The following is a 22,386-nucleotide window of genomic DNA, read 5'->3' as shown; positions in this document are numbered from 1 at the left end:
TGTATCCTCTACGGTACCATTGTTCTCGATAGCACAGTTGGGAAAGAAAAGGAATTGTGCACTTCCATCTTGACCTTAAGGTTATGCCTAATTGATCTTAGATACATGCACATGGTACTTTAAGAACGTGGTATGGTAAGGGCCAAAATTGGAATTTCATCAAATCAGAGATACAGGTATAAAGTTGATTCTAAATCTTGTCCAATTTAACTTATTATATAATAATAATGACATATTCTTGGTATACCTGGCACATGTATACATATAAGCATGCCTTATGCTCAGGTTAGCTAAGAATCCAAATTATGGGAATGGGGGCTCCTTCAAAGCTTTGAAATAGGCCCATGACTACTCAAAACTATTATAGGAGGAGCCCAAAGTAAACAAACTGTAATTGATCATTTCTAATTGTAAATGAACAAATAAATTAAAGAATAAAAATATTGCCTTCGAAAATCTTCACTAAAAAGAGTTTCTTTTTAAAATATGCATACTGCTTAAAACTTTCGAACCTATACCTCTTCATCAGAATAAAATCGTCCAGATTAGACAAGTTCTATTATTTTTTCCCAAGCCCCCATTTCATTGAATTAAGAACTGAAATAAAACAATACTGCCACTGTAGTTTATTAAAGATCAGTTTAGATACACTTGAAGCTTATAAAATGACAATACTAAAGGTGCATCTGTCATAGTGGATAGGGACATTATAAAATCAAGGAAATGATCTAATTGTTCATTTGAAACTTCTTCACGCAGTTGTTTATTTTATCAAGGATATAATTTGCAACAGCGTGTTTATTTACAGCAGAATACTCATCACGAGTCAACTCATGGATATATATTTTCAAACCACTGTAGCTTTAGTCTTGCATTAACAAACTGCGAATCTGCCTCTGAGCTCCCAAACTTGCATTACTACTGTATGCAGTACGTAGTATCTAACATCTTCTCTGTTAGCTTATCACAGCTGCGACCCAAGTTCGATCCCCGTGATCGACAGTGGTTGTATGTGATAGGGTATGGAGGTCATCCAATCGGACATGTGGGTTTTCTCCGGGCACTCCGGCTTCCTCCCACATCAATGACCCCCTCGCGCTAACATCCATGCCAATGACAGATATTAATTTAAGTTTAAGAACTTGTTTATCAATTGTTGTAAAATGAATAAAGTTCAGTTTTCAATCTTTTCCGTATCTGGCTCTGAATACAAGGCATTTCCCTTCCTGTTCGAAATCGGAATTTCTAGAATATTGTGCATGATTTGCTTTGCTTTTTTGATGTAATTAGTCTTCATTCTTCTGAGACTCTTGCCACTCAGAAAACTGTGCAAAGTCTGACACTTTTCCAACATGTGATAATCCATCCTGATCTTGACTATTCATATGCACTTATTCCTGAAGAAAGGGGAAAAACTGTTTAATCTACAAAGATTCACAAAGTGAATGGACTATAAAGGGTTAGTGGGTAGAAACGTTATCCATATTTTGATGGGATCAGATAAAACCAGAGGTGTTACCTAAAAATGATTGAAACCTCAGCACAATTAGCAGAAAAATCCTTAAGAATGTGCTAATATTAAAGGTTGACATTCAAATATGACCATCCACAGATGTTCATTTTATGATTTAGTGTGGTCTTGCAACTTTTGAAAAGATGTCTTCCCAAATATTCCCTTATAAAACTATTATTCCCTATAAAGTAAAGCTCTGATGTTTGCATTCTTTTACCTGATTAGACTGTTCATTCTCATTTTCCTCCAAGAGAGATGAACCTTTCTCAGCATCTATTTCTACTCTAGAATACATATCATCAGCCTAGAATGATGTAAAAGAGAGATTTCTAACTCTTTATTCACTTTAATACATGTATGATTTCAGAAATTGTGTTGACCCCTGCCTACATTGTAGATTCACAAATAAAAAAGCCCTTTGACAATTACATAAAGATGTAGTTTAAATGTTTGCCCTTCATTTAACTTGCAGTACATGTACTAAATTTGCTTGTTTGAAAGTTAAGTGCACAGCCATCCAGTCCAGTCATGTAAGTCTGGGATAATTAAAGGATTTCCCGATTGTTGAGTTATGGTGCAATTATAAATATAATAACACAATTTCATTTAATATGCCAAAACATGTATATCCCTGTTTCCTGTCCCCAGACCAAAAAAAAAAAACGGTAGGTGGGAGGGAAAAATTATTTTTTAAAAACAATTCCAAAATCTCAGAACATGTGCGTCATATCGAGAAAAACAGTATAAAGATTTAAGAATTTCCACAAAGTCTTTGTGTTGTTATTGCATGTAATGTATCCTCAATGTGTAGTCAATGTACATGTATAGGCAAACAAATATATAAAACAAAAATTTGAAACTTTAGAAAAAAACTTATCTTATTTCTCAAATTTAATCTATTAACGTATTTACACATTTTATAGATCAATGTTTTTTATTGTGATAAATCAATGACAATATTCATAAAATTAGTCACTGTCCTTCTGTGTATTTGGGGTATTAGTCTAATCTTTTGTTCCACTTAATACCGTTTGGTAAACAAATGGTAAAGGATCTGTTTAATTCTGAAGATAATTAAACAGGTTTTATGAAAATTTTAGCATTTATTGTAGAGTTATTAACTAATAACGTTATATCAACTAACTGTAATATCAGGATCAAAAGTAATAATAAACACCGTTTTTGTCATTTCCAATGCACAGGTATGTTGCCCGTATTTACAACCTCTAAACATGCTGAAGATAAAATATTTGCGAGTTATAAATCACTACAGTGTTAATTCATGCAGTGAAAATGTCATTCAAATTAGTTTACTATCATGTTTTTGCCAATTAGGACAATTTATACGATCGTTAACTTAGAAAACAGCGACTTTCACTTTTCCGAGGAAAGTCTGGCAAATACCGATCAAATAAAAAATCTATTAGGGTTGGAGGGTAAAATGTAAGGTCAGTCGGGCGAGAGGAAACAGGATTATATATAAAATTGTTTGCCTTACCTTTGCTGTCATCCCGATATCGATGTTTGTTTGATTATTGATTCATTCCATCTTCTTCTAATATTAGAATTCATTCATTTCTTCCTTCAATTGTAGAGAGTTCGCATCAAGGGGGGGTAATCATTACGCGAAATGCGAGGAACATATGTATAGTGTTTCGGGTTTTACAGAAAACTAGTAAATTTTTTTATTCACTATATCGGTAGCATACATTTTTGTCCAAAAAATGCCATATAGAATAAATGTCAATCCTGTTGCGCCTCAGAAAAATAGCGTCTGAAAAGAAGTCCATTTTGCTCATTTTTATATATTTTAATGAAATATTTTTTTATGAATAAGGAGAGAACTATGTATTTTTCAAAGATAAATAAAACAAACTGATTGTTTTCCTAAACTTTATCACTCTAAAGATTGTTTAGATATTGTATACCCATATATATTTGTGAAAAGTTTAAAATATAACATTTCATGAATTTCACGCTGTGTTGCCATAGAAACACACGCGCAGTTTTTGTAAAATTACATTTCTTTTATAATTTATTATCACTGTACACAAAAGTGTGAAAGTTTCGTTCTAATTCGTGATTTTTGCATTTTCCACTTTTGAAAAGATAATTCTAAATGGTTACTGACAGCCTCTCTTTAAATACTTTAGTACTGTTATTTTTTCAGGTTGTTTTCAACAAGTACAGTTGTTTTTTTATGATTTTTGTTTAGGAATTTTTAATTTAAAGCTAACAAATAAGCAAAATGACGATGTTTGAATAAATCTAAGTATAGTTTGTATACTGGTGTTTGAAATAAAATCTAAATCAGTATTACAAAAATACTTTTCATCGACTTGGATGTACATTTCTTGAACTGGCTTGTTTTTGTTCAAAACTGGCCAAAAATGTTGCCAAAGGATATAAAAACAATAAATATGAAGTCATACAAGTCATTCTTTTTGAAAAGTATGCATACAAAAACAGGACAATGCCCTTTTCTTCAGTCTGAACAGCTGTTGAATTGTGCAGCCACAGACTTATTCTAAAAATTTCGAAATCTTAAAAATATAAAGGGGTTCACTGGTGTCCCTTCTATAACTATCTGTTTAGAAAAAGTTAGAATTTTGTTCATTTTTTTATGCAATGTACGTTTCCGTTACAAGTTTATAGGGCGAAAACCTTTGAATCAAACACTAAACAAAGCACTTATTCTTCACAGTATAAAAAGATATATTACAAGTACAATGTAAGTAACATTACAATATACACAACCACAACAAAATTCTAAATCCAAACGAATAGTCTGACCTTTATTTCCACAATCTTCTAAGCAAATTCGTTATATAATGCAGTATTCTGCACATTTCTTTTTTATTCTTTTTCAGTTTCGGTCAAAGAAAGAAATGAAAGTTTATAAACTATTTTAGACCGAGGTCATTTTAAAGGAAATCCTATTTCCTTGATACAGTTTGCATTTCCACGAAAATACAGTTCTCAGAATTAAATCGGGGTATTTCAAAATATCATATCTGGTTTGCACAAGTATACAAAACAATTAAATACTTTAAATGCCTTTGTACTGTTATTTTTTCAGGTTTATTTAAACAAGTACAATTGTTTTTTTGATGATTTTTATTTAGGAATTTGTAATCTAAAGCAAACATATAAGATAAAAGACGATGTTTTAATAGATCTGTGAAAATGACTCAGTATAGTTTGTAAACTGGTGTTTGAAATAAAATTTAAATCAGTATTACAAAAATCCTTTTCATCGCATTTGTCTTTTTTAAAGCAAAGTATCAGAGTGATTTTTCTTAATTTATACAACAAAGTATGACAAGGAATCATATTGACTCAAGCGTCAAATGGGCCGCAAAAATATAATTGTTGTATGAATCATCATTGGTTGTTTACATAAAAAACACACCACAAAGTAAAAAACGAATTGGTTTAACTTATTTTAATGGTAGATTTTAATTCTAATTACTATATTTTCAGCAACTCGTTTTGAATTTTAACATTTTACTATTATTATTAGGAATAGAGTTCGGTTATTTTATTCCTAAATGGAATTATAAATCTTATCTAAACTACAGTTTATGAAGATAATCATTTTATTTCAAAAGAATTAAAAATATATCAGGTTGGCTCCAATTTTCAGGTCCATACATTTTTTTCATATTTTTGCATACAAAGATAATATGGATGTCATTTCATGATAATTTTCTACCACAAAGCGCATGGCAATATAATAAATTCATACACAAAATCATTTCATTTGACGCAGCACATAGACATTCAAATACATTATTTATATAAAAGTTCACGTCATTCAGGTCATTAGTATTTCAGGTCTTTGGTTTGTACCATATACCGATCCCGATACAATGGAAAACTCCGAAATTTTCCGAATATATAATAGTCTCGATAAAAAAGCGTCTAACACGACAGTTTATGACTAACTTTTCATTTACGAGCAAAAAAAATGTAATATTTTTAAAAGGCATAAAACATATATTTAACAAGCAAATTTACTTTTAATTGATAAAAACTAGCATAATGTGAATTCGTTAAAAAAATCAACTATCCCACAGAAACGCAGTTACGGTATTTAAATGTGTATCAAATACCAAACCGCTACCTAGCGGTCCGTAATAAACGGTTTTGCTTTTAAAATGATAACATGCATATTAAAAAATTAATTTATAAAGGTATACAAAAAGCAAGACCATTCTTAGCACACAGCGTCGCTCTGTTTTACACTACACATTTATACTTTAATACTATCGATACAAAGGTAAAGAAATACATTGCGTTTGACATATTTTCAATCCTTTTGCATTTACAAACTTAGCGTTGGTCTTTTTATGCACATTACATAATTTTGTAACTTCTTGCTGTTCCCTTCGGCAATACCTGTCTTGTGAAATTGTTTTTCATATAATAAAAGCATTGTATCTATAATACTGAATTCGAGAGGTAGGTCATATAAATTTAACGATAATTGTTAAATATTAAAAAAAAAATAACATTTGAGTTAGCAAATCGTATTTTTTATAATAATATTGACTGGTGCAAGTGACCCAATTTTAGCCGTTAGAATTTGAAACACCATATATTACCTTAAAAAGGAAATGTGCGTTTTTAAGTGAAAAAGATTTAGAATTGATATATATTTCTAAGGTCAAGTTTTTTGTTGGTTTAACATTAGGGATAGTTTTAAAGGAGCCAAATGTAAAGTGTCGGGTTATTAAGAACATAAAAAGCCCTGTACTTTATGTTCCAATCTGAATTGGATTTTACAAACTTCTGTGAAAATAAGATGCACAGAATTTCTGTGAAAGTATATTTGATGTTGTTTGGTATGTAATGGTTACAGTGTTCAAAATCAAAAGTCTAATTTGTTCTACCCTGTAAACATTAAAATACACATAGCAGTGTATCATACCACACCAAAGCTACATTTTCACTTTATAGTGATATAGCCCAAAGCCTTCACCTCTGATCAGGGGGATTTAAATCCCAAAGTGTTGCTAATTGACGGACTTCATGAACATTAAAGTTTATATCACGTTACCAGTAGTTGGCCATAATTTAGTTCCCAAAATGGTCGTCTTTAACGTAGATCTCTTCATTTCACCTGACGTTTTTTGACTAACTACTTTTAACAACAATGTGAAAATGACTAGGCAAACATATATTTTTTTGTATAATATCCTGGGATATGAAATATTCTTGCAGTTGTCCTTGTTTAAAGATGTAAAGGCTTGCATTCAATATAAAGTAAAACTACACAAAATGTCATTTACAACTTTTTCTAGGTCACGGAAAATTCGGAATTTGTTTTTTGACCTTTGAAACCGTATTATTAGCATTTTTTCAATAATTTCAATGATATTAATGTCTGCTCTGTTTATTGGGATTAGAAGATTGGTTATCTTTTTTAGGTAAACTATTGGCGATTTGTGAAGTGACGAACAATTACTGATGAGAAGCAGTCTACTTACAGATTTATTAATCACATTATACTTTGGTTTTGCTGTAAAAAAAGCTGTATGATTTTTGGAAGCATGATTTTGATTGTTTCTGGGGACATTTAAATTGGATTCAGTCATCTCGCCGTTACCAAATCTTACAACTTCCACTTCGAGTTAGGATTTTACCATTACTCCGGTCTTCCGTATTTTTAAACTTTAAAAAACAGTTTTTGCTGTTTATTCCGTTGATCCCTCCAGTTTTATTTATGTAAAAATGCCAAATCTGACATCTGTTTTACGACTTGTTTCTGTCTTTCCATACTTTTTCCGTGGTTCGCCGCCATGTTGTTGTGCAGACGATGAATGTTTACCTAAGGGAATAACTCCAAAAATAAAATTGGCAAAAGAAGAAGAAAAAAAATCGAAAAAACATTGGATATATTTTTTATTTTTGGCCATCAAAGAAAGATATGCTTTATTTCCTTTTAAAATGCACCTTACAGAAAAAATGTTACGGAGGCCTTTTTGGGAACTAAATTATGGCCAACTACTGTACCGTGGAAGAAGAGAAGACGATTTTCTAACATAAAATATATTTTACTATATAGCAATTTGGACCCACCCGATGGCCTGAACCATTAACCCAGAGGTCATAAATTTCAGCATTTTGGTACAAGGCTTCATGTTCATTAATATAATAAATTCAGTTTATCTACCAACACTGTAAAAGTACATTATAACTTCCAAGATTAAATTTCACAATACGGCTATATTGGCCACGAACTAGGCAAAGAACCCCTGACCCAGAGACAAAGAATATACAGTTTGGGTGACAGGCTTCAGGTTTTAAAGATTAAAAAATGTCTTTCCATATCCCTATGTTAAACATCAAGACCTTTTTGTTTTCTCAAATGATTAAGTTTTTAAGAGATAGAATCTCAAAAACAAAATTATTGCTTTGCAAACATTAACCACCCTTAACGTAATGTGTACTGGTCATGAGCGTTTGACGTTAATTATGTTTGTTTATAGTACATGCTGCACACTTTCATTAATATATCTTGGAGTTTTTTTTCCATTGTACCGATGTCAATAATACTGACAACCCTAAAAATGCAATACAGCTTTTTACTATCTATTCACTTTAAACATTAACTAAAAAATAAGTTTATTGCAAAATTAACCCACTATACGAGGGTTAGAGTTAACCAATAGTTTGTGTTTGTTCATCTTCTTATTTTGTAAACTGCTCATGACTGAGAAGAAAAGGTGAGGTATTAACAGAAATGCCTGTGCCATATAAAACCTTATTTAAAATAAACCCTTTGTCTGCCATAATAGAATCCCCTTCTTCTACAAGATCAAAAAGACCGGACAATATAGTTATTTTAACATCTGACATAGATCCTGTAAACAAAGAGAGACAAAAGCCCATTGAGATGCTATCCTAACTAGTCCTTCTTTATGTGTACAAACTCTTATAGGACAACTAGCATGTTGTCCAAAGTGCAAGTAATGAAGGCCGCTATGTTCAAATTTCAGTACAGTCAATTATAGTAGAAGGGTATAAATACATAAAGGATTGTGGCATTTTTTTTCTTAATTTTGCTGTTTACAAGGACAAATATCAATACTACCTAAAACAAAATACAAAAATTATCCCATGAGATGATCTTCCGACTAACTGTTGACAAATGCCAGTGGAATCTGACAGCTAAATCTTGAGCCCTATGACCACATTTCAGTCTGCATATAAACATTAACAGTCTATGAATCGCAAGCATGTTTCTTTGCTTCCCTACTATAATTTTCTGGGTTTGCTTATCACTTGCTTTGTAATAATAGCTCGTTATACAGTTTGCAGCAAGTGTAACATAGTCAAATAAGGCAAAAAACATAGCCATTGATGTAAACCTAGTGTAAAATGTCATCATGGAATCATCATTGAAAAACTGCTGTATTCCAAACCGTTGATCTCAATCTTATGTTTAAGTCTCCTTATATCCCCATATTTCCTCTCTAATAAACTTTCCAGTTCTTGAATTCTTGTCTTATTTTTGTATTTCATCAGAACATATGCAGAGAAATGCAGAGACCATGCCTACTAACATTCATTTTAGCATATAGAAAAGCATACCTTAATTCGAGCATCATTTCCAGCATTCTAATATCCATCAGTAGTTGATCACGTTGTAAGGTAAATCATTCAAAACAGTTAATAACTGTTGCATACTGGATTTTTCAACAATCAGTTTGACAAAAGAAAAACTATTCTGAGAATAATTCATGTTATGGATATATCTAACTTCATGACAGTGTGATAGCGTTTAATAACGAGAACTATATTGAACTCTGGCGTAGGAATACAAACTACTGCTAAACATATCTAATGATATGTGCTTGGATCCAAACACTGTTTCAGTTCTGGTTTGCCAGACTATCTGCATGGGAGTGTTGATTTAAATCATTGATATTAATACATGTATATCAATTACATATAAATGATTGGGAAAATGTATTGATTATCGCAAAATGAAAACAATGACAGTAACAAACCGTCAACCATCTCGAAAATCCATAAACGAAATACAAATTCAAAGCAAAGCAACAGGTACCTCCAAAAAGATAGAGGAAGGATCAGGTGCCTAGGATGAGAGAACTTTTTCTGCTGACCGATCGCACCCGCCGTGTGCTTCTTGTCACAATTAGGCATGTCATAATCGAGTTAAATATCAAATCCCGGAAAATGTCATAATAGGGAAAAAATAAAAACGAAGCGCTGATGATTTGGTTTGTTTGTGATGTTCAAAATACAAACCTTAAGCCAACACGGACCTTCATTACATTGGAGGTAGAATCATGTGCCTAAGAGGATTGATCATCCTCTGCTGATCGGTCACACCCGCCGTGTGCTCTTTGTCGTAATCGGGAAAAACGGAAAAGTCCGTAGACAATTACAAATCATGGTCTAACAATTAGTATGAAAAATGTCAGCATGCGACCGAGTTGAAGATTGTATTTGCTGACAAGGTCGTTGTATCGACCATAGATCTTAAAAGAAATATGACTTCAAACGAGACTGTTCATAGTCCTGTTTTATCAACTTGTTTTTCAGTAGCTTGCCTCGCCTTGGAAACTGTTCTCACGAAGAGCATGACCTTGCATATCGAATTAAGTGAGAGACAAAAACACCATATGCAGATGGTGAAGGTATATCGCTACGTAAGTAAGGGATGTTCACTATAGAACAATTGAAGTCATCGCGTTTATCATAACGTTTTATCGTTAGGTTACCTTCAAAGTTAATTTCCGATAAAATATCCAAACATAAAACAGACTCTGTGGTATCTTTCATTTCAAGTTCACTTTATCAATTTAGAAAAATTATAATTAAGGTCTTCCGTTTCCAACGGAAGAGCTTATAGTTTTCGTACTGTTTCTTACTATTAAGGTCTTCCGTTTCCAGCGGAAGACCTTATTGTTTTCATATTGTTTCTTATTAAGGTCTTCCGTTTCCAAAGAAGACCTTATAGTTTTCGTACTGTTTCTTCTTATTTTTTTTTCCAACTTTTGTGCACGAGATTTCTCAAAAACTGTTCAACCGATTTCAACGATCTTTTCACAGAAGATAGGACTTGATGTTAACTTAATACATTTTTGAGATTTTTCCTGTCGTCACTTCCGGTACCGATTTATCGGCAATTTTGTACATTTTTACGAACTATTTTGTGCAGAGCTGATCTCAGAAACTATCAGAGATATGATTATGAAATTTTCAGGATAAGTAGTCTATAGTTTGAAGTTGTGCACTATTATGTTGTTTTACGCCAGTGGTGCCATTCATTGGAGCTGGCCTGGGCACGAAAATTGGGTACGAATTTTTATTCAAAATTATCATACGTTTTGATCTGTATCTTTTTATTAGTTGATATTTTGTTAAGACATATATAACAAAAGTAGTAGATAATCAAAAGCTCTTTCCAACAAAATCAAAAATTAGGGGCTGACCCCTTTTTTTAGGGGCCAAGACACTTGTAAACTCTATTACAAATAACTTAAAAACGATAAAAGTGTTGTAATGCATTATAGAAGCAAAGTTGTTGATCGTACCAAAATCTATTAGAAAAAATCATTGCCACGCCCATTTATTACGTAATTAGGGATTTTTAGGGGCCAAAGTACTTAAACTTTGACGCAATATATCTAGAGAAGTAAACATATTTTGTTAGATATCATAGAAAAGAAAATGTTTGCATTTATAATTTAAATCGATTCCACTTATCAAAACACGAATTTCTGTCCCCATTAAGGATCTAAAGGGCTGACACCTAAAATATTCTATCATTTGTATCTCAAAAATGTTCAACAATTTTAGATGGGTGTAAGAACAAAAAATGTTAGTATTCTTAAGACCTTTTCAGAGAAATCAAGAAAAAGGGGCTGGCCCCCTTTTTTGGGGGGGGGGGGGCAAGAGAATCGTAAAGTCTATTACAAATTACATAAAAACGATTAAGATTTCGAAATGCATTATAGAAACACAGTGGTTGATTGTAGCAATATATATCTCGAAAACTCATTGCCACACCCATTAGGGATTTGTATACATTATCTGAAAGTGTGTGTGTGTTTGGGAGGGGGGGGGGGGTGATTCTGAAATTGTATCGATTATTCATGGTATGATTTAAAACAGAAATCGCAAGGAAGACCTACTCGTTACTCGTAACGAGATCGTATCTAGTTATTATTTTTTTTCCCACGAATTTTGTGCATGCGCTTTCTCGAAAACTATTCGGCTGATTTCGACCATTTTTTCACAGATGATTGCCAATTGTCATAATTCTAGAAGTTTTTTGAAATATTGAAATCGTCACTTCTGGTTCTGATTTACGGCCGATTTTGTAATTTTTTGTAAGGCCCATTTTGTGCAGACATACACTCAGAGACTATCAGAGATATAATTATGAAATTTTCAGGATAGGTAGACCATAGTTTGTAGTTGTGCACAAAGTAGTTTTTTGGTGCTAATGGCGCCATTTCTTTGAGCTCGCCTAGGCTCGAAAATTAAGTACGAATTTTGCATCATAATTTTCATACATTTTGATCTGTATCTTTTTATCAGTTAATATTTTGGTAAGACATATATAACAAAGGTAGTAGATAATTAAAAGTTCTTTCCAACAAGTTCCAGAAAAAGGGGTTAGCCCCTTTATTTAGGGGCAAAGACACTTGTAAACTATAATACAAATAACTTAAAAACGATAAAGATTTTGTAATGCATTATAGAAGCAAAGTTATTGATCGTAACAATATCTTTCAGGAAAAATCATTGCAACGCCTATTTATTACGTTACTAGGGATTTTTAGGGGCCAAAGTACTTAAACTTTGACGCAATATATCTAAAGAAGGAGACATATTTTGGTAAACATTGTAGGAGAGAAAATGCTTGCATTGATGATTCTCATCGATTCCATCAATCAAAATACCAATGTCTGTCCCCATTTAGGATCTAGAGGACTGGCCCCTAAAATATTCAAACATTTGTATTTAAAAAATGATAAACAATTTTAAATAGGTCTAAGAGCAAAAAATGTTAGAATTGAGGATACCTTTTGTTTGAATTAAAGAAAAAGGGGCTGGTCCTTTAAATTAGGGGCCAAGACACTCGTTAACTCTGTTACAGATAACTTAAAAATGATAAATATTTCGTAATGCATTATAGAAGCAAAGTTGTTGATCGTAACATGATATATTAGGAAAAATTGTTGCCACGCCCATTTATTACATAATTAGGGATTTTTAGGAGCCAAAATACTTAAACTTTGACGCAATTTATCTAGAGAACGAGACATATTTTGTTAAGCTTTGTAGAAGAGAAAATGCTTGCATTGGTGATTCTAAACGATTCCACTAATCAAAACACCAATATCTGTCCCAATTAAGGATCTAGATGACTGGCCCCTAAAATATTCAATCATTTGTGTCTCAAAAATGATCAACAATTTTCGATGAGTGTAAGAACAAAAATTTTTAGTATTTTTGAGACTTTTCGATTGAATTCAAGAAAAATGGAGCTGGCCCCTTAAATTATAGGGCCAGGAAACTTGTAAAGGTTTTAACACATACCTTAAAAACAATAAAGAATTTGTAATGCATTATAGAAACAACGTTGTTGGTCGTAACAATATCAGTTTGTAAAACTCATTGCCACATCTATTGATGACGTACCAGGATTTTCGGGGACTAAAATCTTTAATGTGCTGCATGTGATAAAGCAAAACACTTTGTTAAGCATTTTAAAGAATATTGACAATCGTATACATTATCCAAAATAAAGTAGTAGTTGAGGAGGAATTCTGAAACTTTAATATTTTAATCGTATCGTTTAAAATTTGAACGGAAGACCTACTCGTTACTCGTAACGAGATCGTATCTAGTTATAATTACATGTACATTGATCTTTTCATTTTGCTATCACGCTCTCTCTCTCTCTCTCTGTCTCTCTTTGTCTCTCTGCCTATGTCTGTCTGTCTGTCTGTCTCTCTCTCTCTCTCTCTCTCTCTCTCTCTCTCTCTCTCTCTCTCTCTCTCTCTCTCTCTCTCTCTCTCTCTCCATGAACAATTTTTTTTCATGCACCAAATATAACCCATGAGTGTGTACTGTTTCACATGTTTCCTCAGGGGGCACTCCTCATTTTCTTCCTTTGGTCTTTTTTTTGGGGATAAGGATTCTCCTGTCCTAGGGATACTTCTCCCTTCCAGGTGAAAACAAAAGATACACTCACATGTTTTAAGGTTTTCTTGACAGGTGTCTATTTAAAGTCTTCAGACTTAAAATGCTGAGAGGAACAACTGTTTGCTCACTTATCTGAATAATTGTAATTAAAAATTGGTAGCAAAAGCAAACTTACTAACCAGCCTTAATTCTAAATATCATATTTTTAAGTGTTTTCATTTACAAAGGAAACATTTTCTGTACTGACTAGTAGAAAACAAAGTCGATATTTGATAATTAATTTTTTATTTGCAGATATTTATATATTATTAAAAAATACAATGAATATACGATACATGTCATCATTATATACATTCCCTTATATTGAGCTTGTATGAAACTTATGAAAACTTCTACGTTATATGAAGGTCAGGGTGGCTTACGTTAAATAGGGGTCCCGGGTCTCTCCTGATAGCTAAAATCCATGGGGTTTAGTATCCCATATCCAGTGGCCTACAGCAGTGTTGCCTTCTCCTTCGCTTTTTGTGATCAGCTTCGGCCGATCACTGTTGTGTCCATATGAGGCATCCGGCAAATGCTTCCACGTGCGCACACATTCCGCTTGCATAAGTAGTTCTTATAAAAACTTGAAGTTTGGTTTAGTATTTATATAACATTTTACTCAGTTTTATTTCAATTCATTTACCTTAAGAGATGCAAACACACACAAAAAACAGTTCGACCTGTTAAATCAAGAATGCACATTTTGTCTCACGCGTAAGAATTTCGATCGAAACATTCATTCAGTAATGCAGTTGACCTCGATGAACTGACCTCAATCATAAGAAGATGCTCCATGAACTGACCTCGAGCTTTTGATGTTGCATAATAGTAGCTAGGAAGACGGTTTGATTTATAAACAAGATTACGTTATAATGCAACCTCAATAGCAAGTTATGATGGCATTCAATGTTTTTCAGTCTCATTAAATTATTTTAATGAACCTCTTTCTTTGTATACGTGTCAATGCTTTTTGAAGAGCCCTACTCAGTATTCTGAAGAAGAAAAAGATACATTAACATTTAATAATTACGTTAAAAATATAAAACTAGACAAGAAGTTTACAAACGGCTTTCCCCAAATTTATTTCAAAATTAAATTTGTTGACGGTTTATAATGATGAAATTATGGTGTACAGATTCAAAATATTCTATATGTTGTAAAAATATAGTACTTTTTAAAATTATTCTACATCAAACTGATCATGTTGATTGCTTCTTGCTATCAATATATCATTATTGCCGATCATTCCTTTAAAAGGAATACTTGTTTTATTATCCGCCATATTTGTTTACTCTACCTAATTACCTTAGCCTCGTTATCGAGTCTGACGCGGGGCTTATTAATGTTCTTTGAAAAGGAAGTATCTTATATAATCTGCCAAACTAACGCCATCTTCACTTTGTCAATGTTTTATTTAATATCCCCTTCTTTCATTACCGATTTTTTATTCATTGTGAACTATTTTCAATTTTACGTGATCAATTTCCGTTCAAAATATACCAACACGCTTTCGTTAAATACCTTTTAGATCTGATAGACGTAAGAAAGATTAGATATTGTGTACAAAACTAGTAAAACACATTATGATACGGAAATAGAAACATGAGAAAAGTTTTAAAAAAAAGTTAGCAAAAGGGTCTTTCGTAAACCGTTTTCAATGAATAGTAGAAAATAGAAACCATGTATGGGTTTTCATAATGTCATGATATTTACTGGAAAAGCGTAGTTAATTCTCAGAAAGCATTTATCAATTCATGGAAAATTGTTATGTCACTAATCATAAATGATCACATGATGCAGGCTATATAAGGAGAAATATTCGTTAGATTTCAACTAGTTTCACAATCCTTTTGCTACCAAAACGTTATTTTTGCAAACAGAGGAGAAAATGTCTGGAAGTAAGTAATCCTGTTTATTTTTACATATCTTCTTTTTGCAAAAAAAAATAAAAATTATCATTAAAAAATGAAACTGTTTCTTTAAGTTAATTTTGTTTGCGGTTATGAAAATTAAATATAAAAGTAAAAAGAAATATGCTTATTATTGTAAAGGAAAAACAAATTCCGACCATTTATAAACGCAGAAACATAATAGAATGCGTTCATGAATGAAACGCGCTGTATTTATATTTTTTAGTTTTAATTATCAATATAAGTTAAACTTATTAATATTTCTATACAGACTAGTAAATTTTAACATACTTGGTTTATATAGGATGTGGCGGTTGTAGTACACGACTATCGGATTCTCCTGGAGGAAAATATTACAAATGTCTGGAATGCGACATTTCCCTCTGCAAATTTTGCTACGAACAGAGAGCGGAGCCAAAAGATCATGAAGAATCCCACAATATGAGAATGATTGGTAATTATTTACTTATTATTCCTTTGAGTTTTAAAAAAAAACTTAATTATATTGCATTGGTCTATATTGGTCTAGAAAGGCACATCATCATTGAGTTAAAAACGTAACGTGATTGTCGTCTGAATCTCTGCTGATGACGGCAAATTTGTAAACTTAAGTCGGCAACATGGCGGACGCTTTTTCAATTTCATCGCGTTTCTATCTTTTGCAAAAGGATTTGGTTTTATGTCAAACTAGAACATCTTGCCTCGCCATCGACTTAATACGCAGTCAGCAAAAAACTAATAAGTGTCCTTTTTTTACGAGGATCAGAACTTTTTTTTTTTTAATAAAAAATGCATATTAATAAGATAGAGTTATAAAACAAATTTGCCCATCTTAATTTTTTGCTTACAACAGCAAGTTAAACAATAAAGCATTTATCAGTAATTCTTTAATAAATTTTTTAACGTATTTATTAAAGAATATGGATATTATTTCCGCGGTACGATTTATTTTAAACTTTTAAATAAAATTGAAAAAAAAAACATTTTAAAATATGGTTCACATGTGTCAAAAATATTTTTTTGTTTCTGCCAGTGAGCAAATCAATGTTTGTTAAAGATGTTATAATATCAGTTTTTTTTTGTAGATATTGACGATGACGACGACGACGACGAGTGATCAATATGGCCAAATGTCTATTTAAGATATGATTTCTAAAATAAATATATTTTAAATTTTGAAATGTTTTATTTCTGGTTTAATTGTTATTGAAAAAATGCACGTCGAAAATGAATTATATTAAATTCATGAAAACTAAATAAATTAAGATTTCATGAATGATGATCATCTTTCTGGTTTTTAAAAATATCGTCCATAACCTGGACTATTAGGGTCTTGAGCAGACAGCCTTTGTGTTATTTGTATAGTTTTTCTCTTTTATTTCTTTATTGACAGATAAAAAAGTAAGTCCAATTTACATTAACTATTTAAATTTAAAGTTTAAAGATCGTTTGCAATCTTTTTTTTTTTTGACGTCGCGTCCTGACTTAAATGCTGATAATGTTGTACTTCAATAATGGTAATAGATCCGAATTATTACCGAGCGCAAAGAGAGGCGATCGAAGCTTCGCAAATAAATGCTAAATGGCAACTCGTATACATAAAAAAATGAAAAATAACAGTTGAGTCAGAAACACTTCATCTAAAAAGTTTTTTTGGAGATCATGGGTGCTGCCAATAAAGTTAGTTTAATCATAAAATGACCGGCGCTTTTCGTTGTGTATTGCCTGTAAAATATACCCGAAACGCTCTAATATTGTTATCTTAAGTTATTGAAAATTAATTACAATATACATGTACGTTAATCAGTATTTAAATTTGGACATACAAACTTATTGACGAATGTCTTATCAGATCGAATTTTTTGATAACAAAAAGGGTAACAAATTTCAATTCATAAACATTTAAATGGAAAAGTGTCAAAAGAAAAAAAAAACTTGGAATCGTTTTACTTCAGCTCGGATATATCCGATGACAAACTTGACATATGAAATATGAGGTCATTATTATAAACTGATCACGCGATGTTTAGTTAAACTTTGGTTTAACGCTTTGAATAGGCAGATGGATCAAATCAAAAAGTTTATGGATGGTTAACAAAATATTGATATTTTGCAAAAGAGTTATAGTTTTCAAATCAGAAAATGTGGCATCTCCGTTGCGCTCAAAAAAGGAGATCAAAATATTTTTTTATTACATAGAAAAAAACACACCAGCGGTGTATTTTTACCCCAAATGTCAGCATGATTTCATTAAAAAGGTTCAACAGGTATAAAGTATTCATTTTACGTCTACGTAACGATCTATATTTTGTAAAACAGAGAAAAAAAGAGAGAAAAAATCTCAGGTAATATGGAATTTATGGGTTTAGATGGCTAAATTCTTTACCTTTTTATTCATTTGAAAAGTTAATATTTCAAACAACGTTATTGCATGAAAGATGTTGGCATGCCAAGTATTCAACCATTGTATTTCAACATAATAGGCCAATCAAGTAGTTTAAGGTATAGTCGTATTTAATGATGTTTTATCTTAAAAGCGTACTGGGAGTTAAGAAAGGTTGAAGAACAGTAAAGTTAATCCACACAAGTAAAATAATAAAAATTAACAAAAAGCCGATTCAAAACTTTACCGGTTTAATTGTAATCTTCAAATAGTTAATAATCGATTACCATTTTGATCAAAAAGGTCAATAATACAGATCATACTGTTATTAAAATATTGCTTGAGAAATACAGATACCTTGTTTATTAAAATTCTTGGATTATACTATTATGTTCAAATGATATTCATTCATTTATAGTTATTTGGCAATCAGTTAATTTGGTCCAGCTCAGGAGTAGTTCTTTCCAGAAACATTTATGTATTAATTGACATATTTTGAGAGAATATTCAGTATATCTCGACTATAAACATAAATTCCTTGTAATCTATCATCTTTAGCCCTCCCTGACTGTAGTCTTGAATGATTGTATTTTCATTAATTTTGTGTATATCTGACCCCTAGAGGTATTTGAATAAAGCTTTATCAAACTTTTGTATTAATTCATTGCTAGGGTGTGGTAAGGTTAAAATCAAATGATTCATTTTGGATAAAATTAAATTTGTTTTTACAATTATTATTCAACTTGGAGTTAATTTTCTTGATTTCCATTGTCTCATTGTTTGTTCAAATTCCAAAACTTTACTTTTATAATTAAGTTCTGGATTTCATGTAAGTTAACTGAAAACAAAGTTCCTAGCAGATCAAAAGTTCTTTATTCCAGGTCAGTTTCCGCCTCTTTTTAAGTTAATTTTTTTTTGCAGTAAAGGACTACCGGTGAATGGTCCAAACGATAGCTATTTTCCAATTTTGTACATTGGGTCATGTAAAGAGTCTGATATTAGAAAAAAATTGAGCCTTGCTTGTTTTACTGGATTTTTCGTCTCCATGTATATCTTTTTAATTCTTAATTGTTACTACGGTAAATGTTCTTGAGGTTAAAATTGTCCATTAAATTTAAAACTTCTTGTCTAGACTTTGGATTATTTAAATGTATGTAATTCATGGTATCTAGATTTTTGTTCAATACTAAATTAAAGTCACCATCTAATATTATATGTACAGTAGAGTAAATATCTTCAATTTTATTTGAAAGCTCCTTATAAAATTCTGGAAAATCAGTATTGGGACCCTATATATTTACTAGAACAAAGTTTAGAGTTTCAATTGTAACATCCAGAATAATGTAGTAACAATTTTTGTTAATAAACTGATTGTGAACTTTTATTTCAAAGTTAGTGTTGAGTAGAATGGCCACTCCTCTTGAGTTTGATCTATTAGAATAAAAATACCCAACTTAATAGCCCCATGAGTCTGAAGTAAGTTTTCGTTTGTATATACAAAGTGTGTATCCTGGATAAATACATATTGTAATTTTTAGGCCTTGAGGTGATTAAGAACATCTTTTCTTTTGCTAGTCTCTCCTACACATTGACAGTTTACTGTAAGAATGTTTAGTTGATTTGCTATATCCATAATCAAAAAAAAAAACGAAAGAAAGAAAAAGAAAAAAAAGATAAAAAGAAAAAAAAGAAAAGAAGATTGAAAAGGGGTTAAACTGCCTCTGCCTGTGGTTGATATAAAACGTGTTAGAAGAATTGAGTGAGAAAAAGGTAAACAAGAAAATGTGCAATTGCAAAATGCAGTCATGTTGTGATCCAAAGACTATAATAATTAGAGTGGGTGGGTTTTTCCCGAAAAAAGCCTGATATTAGTCAAGATCAATTTACTGGAAAGGCAAAAAGCCCGTAAATATCTCTTCTTTTTAGTGCATATATAGTACAGGTGAAAGACAAACTTGTTGCAAAATCTTAATTCTAAGTAATTTTTTTTTTAATAATAGTTCAAATGAGCTGTCAAGATACTGAAGCTTTCCTAAGATGTGTTCATATAAATAACAAAATATTTCATAAGTGTATAATATTTTGACTTTTATTTTTAGCATTATTTAGTTAATCATTCATTCATTCAATCATTCACTTTTTTCATCTTTCACTCTTTGCGCTGCACTAATACTAACATGTGTATGTAAACTTATACATCCCTATTCTAAATAATAGTTTAGCCCGTTTAGGTTCTTTATTTCAATGGTTTTGGTTTTTACATTTCAAGATAGGTATTTTTATATTTACGGTTTGTGATTGTTCAGTATTGGTCACTACCGATAGAGTTTGGCGGGAGATATTCTTTTGTATTTAGGTCTTTCAACCTTTTAGGTAAAAGACCTTTTGTATTTCTTCTGGGTTTTTTTTTTTAGGTCTTTCCACCTTTCAGGTGAAAGACCTTTTGTATTTCTTCTGTTTTTTATTATTAGGTCTTTCCACCTTTCAGGTGAAAGACCTTTTGTATTTCTTATGTTTTGAGGTCTTTCCACCTTTCAGGTGAAAGACCTTTTGTATTTCTTATGTTTTTTATTAGGTCTTTCCACTTTTCAGGTGAAAGACCTTTTGTATATTTTTAATGTTTTATCATTAGGTCTTTTCACCTTTCAGGTGAAAGACCTTTTGTATTTCTTATGTTTTTTATTCTTATTAGTTTCCAACGGAAGACCAAGAGGAAACGGAAGACCCTCTTGTTATTCTATGGTATCTTTTTATTATTATTTTATAATATTTTTCCTCTGACATCTTTCGAGTGCTATAGCTCAAAAACTATTTGGTCGATTTTCACGAAATATACAGTGCTGATAGAGCATTAAACATGCTTGCTAGTATAAATTTTAAGCTGATTACGTCACTTCCGGTTGAAGATTTTCAGGATTTTGTGAATTTTTAAGAGCTATTTTGTCCACGTAACTCCTCCGAAACTAATGGTTTTCTTCTGTTTTTTATTATTAGGTCTTTCCACCTTTCAGGTGAAAGACCTTTTGTATTTCTTATGTTTTGAGGTCTTTCCACCTTTCAGGTGAAAGACCTTTTGTATTTCTTATGTTTTTTATTAGGTCTTTCCACTTTTCAGGTGAAAGACCTTTTGTATATTTTTAATGTTTTATCATTAGGTCTTTTCACCTTTCAGGTGAAAGACCTTTTGTATTTCTTATGTTTTTTATTCTTATTAGTTTCCAACGGAAGACCAAGAGGAAACGGAAGACCCTCTTGTTATTCTATGGTATCTTTTTATTATTATTTTATAATATTTTTCCTCTGACATCTTTCGAGTGCTATAGCTCAAAAACTATTTGGTCGATTTTCACGAAATATACAGTGCTGATAGAGCATTAAACATGCTTGCTAGTATAAATTTTAAGCTGATTACGTCACTTCCGGTTGAAGATTTTCAGGATTTTGTGAATTTTTAAGAGCTATTTTGTCCACGTAACTCCTCCGAAACTAATGGTTTTCTTCTGTTTTTTATTATTAGGTCTTTCCACCTTTCAGGTGAAAGACCTTTTGTATTTCTTATGTTTTGAGGTCTTTCCACCTTTCAGGTGAAAGACCTTTTGTATTTCTTATGTTTTTTATTAGGTCTTTCCACTTTTCAGGTGAAAGACCTTTTGTATATTTTTAATGTTTTATCATTAGGTCTTTTCACCTTTCAGGTGAAAGACCTTTTGTATTTCTTATGTTTTTTATTCTTATTAGTTTCCAACGGAAGACCAAGAGGAAACGGAAGACCCTCTTGTTATTCTATGGTATCTTTTTATTATTATTTTATAATATTTTTCCTCTGACATCTTTCGAGTGCTATAGCTCAAAAACTATTTGGTCGATTTTCACAAAATAAACAGTGCTGATAGAGCATTAAACATGCTTGCTAGTATAAATTTTAAGCTGATTACGTCACTTCCGGTTGAAGATTTTCAGGATTTTGTGAATTTTTAAGAGCTATTTTGTCCACGTAACTCCTCCGAAACTAATGGTAATAAAAACGTGAAATGTTCAGGAATATGTAGATGGATGTCTGTAGATGATCCTCTGTATTTGACACTGTGGAAAATGCGCAAGGCGCCGAAGCTCGCCCAAGGTCGAAAATAAGCACCAAAAGTACTGGGAAAATTTTAACACGTTTTGTAAAATATCTTTTAACCTGTTAATAATTTGTTAAAACATGTAATGCAAAAGTTGTTAATATTTACTTGAACTTTCATCTTATATTAAAGAATGGGGGCTGGCCCCTCAAATTAGGGGCCAAGGGGGCTCTAAATTCTTTTTACAATAACTCTTTACTGAACAATAATTTGTTCACA

At 31.6% G+C, this 22,386-nt stretch overlaps 2 long non-coding RNA genes across 2 annotated transcripts; one reads left to right on the top strand and one right to left on the bottom strand.

The window, feature by feature from the left end:
• Positions 1 to 1,358: 1,358 nt before the first annotated feature.
• Positions 1,359 to 1,819, bottom strand: LOC136273422 (uncharacterized). The gene is made up of 2 exons (XR_010711638.1): positions 1,731 to 1,819; positions 1,359 to 1,397 (listed from the first exon to the last, which is right to left on the bottom strand). It is a non-coding gene; the product is annotated as an uncharacterized lncRNA (long non-coding RNA).
• A 13,683-nt stretch (positions 1,820 to 15,502) lies between these two features.
• On the top strand, positions 15,503 to 16,841 carry LOC136273421 (uncharacterized). Its single transcript, XR_010711637.1, has 3 exons — positions 15,503 to 15,648; positions 15,965 to 16,114; positions 16,746 to 16,841. It is a non-coding gene; the product is annotated as an uncharacterized lncRNA (long non-coding RNA).
• The last annotated feature ends 5,545 nt before the right edge of the window (positions 16,842 to 22,386 follow it).

This window comes from Magallana gigas, chromosome 3 (genome assembly GCF_963853765.1).
Source record: "Magallana gigas chromosome 3, xbMagGiga1.1, whole genome shotgun sequence".
Lineage (NCBI taxonomy): Eukaryota > Metazoa > Mollusca > Bivalvia > Ostreida > Ostreidae > Magallana > Magallana gigas.
The sequence above is the reverse complement of the archived record's forward strand: the minus strand, read 5'-3'. Positions and strand labels throughout refer to the sequence as shown.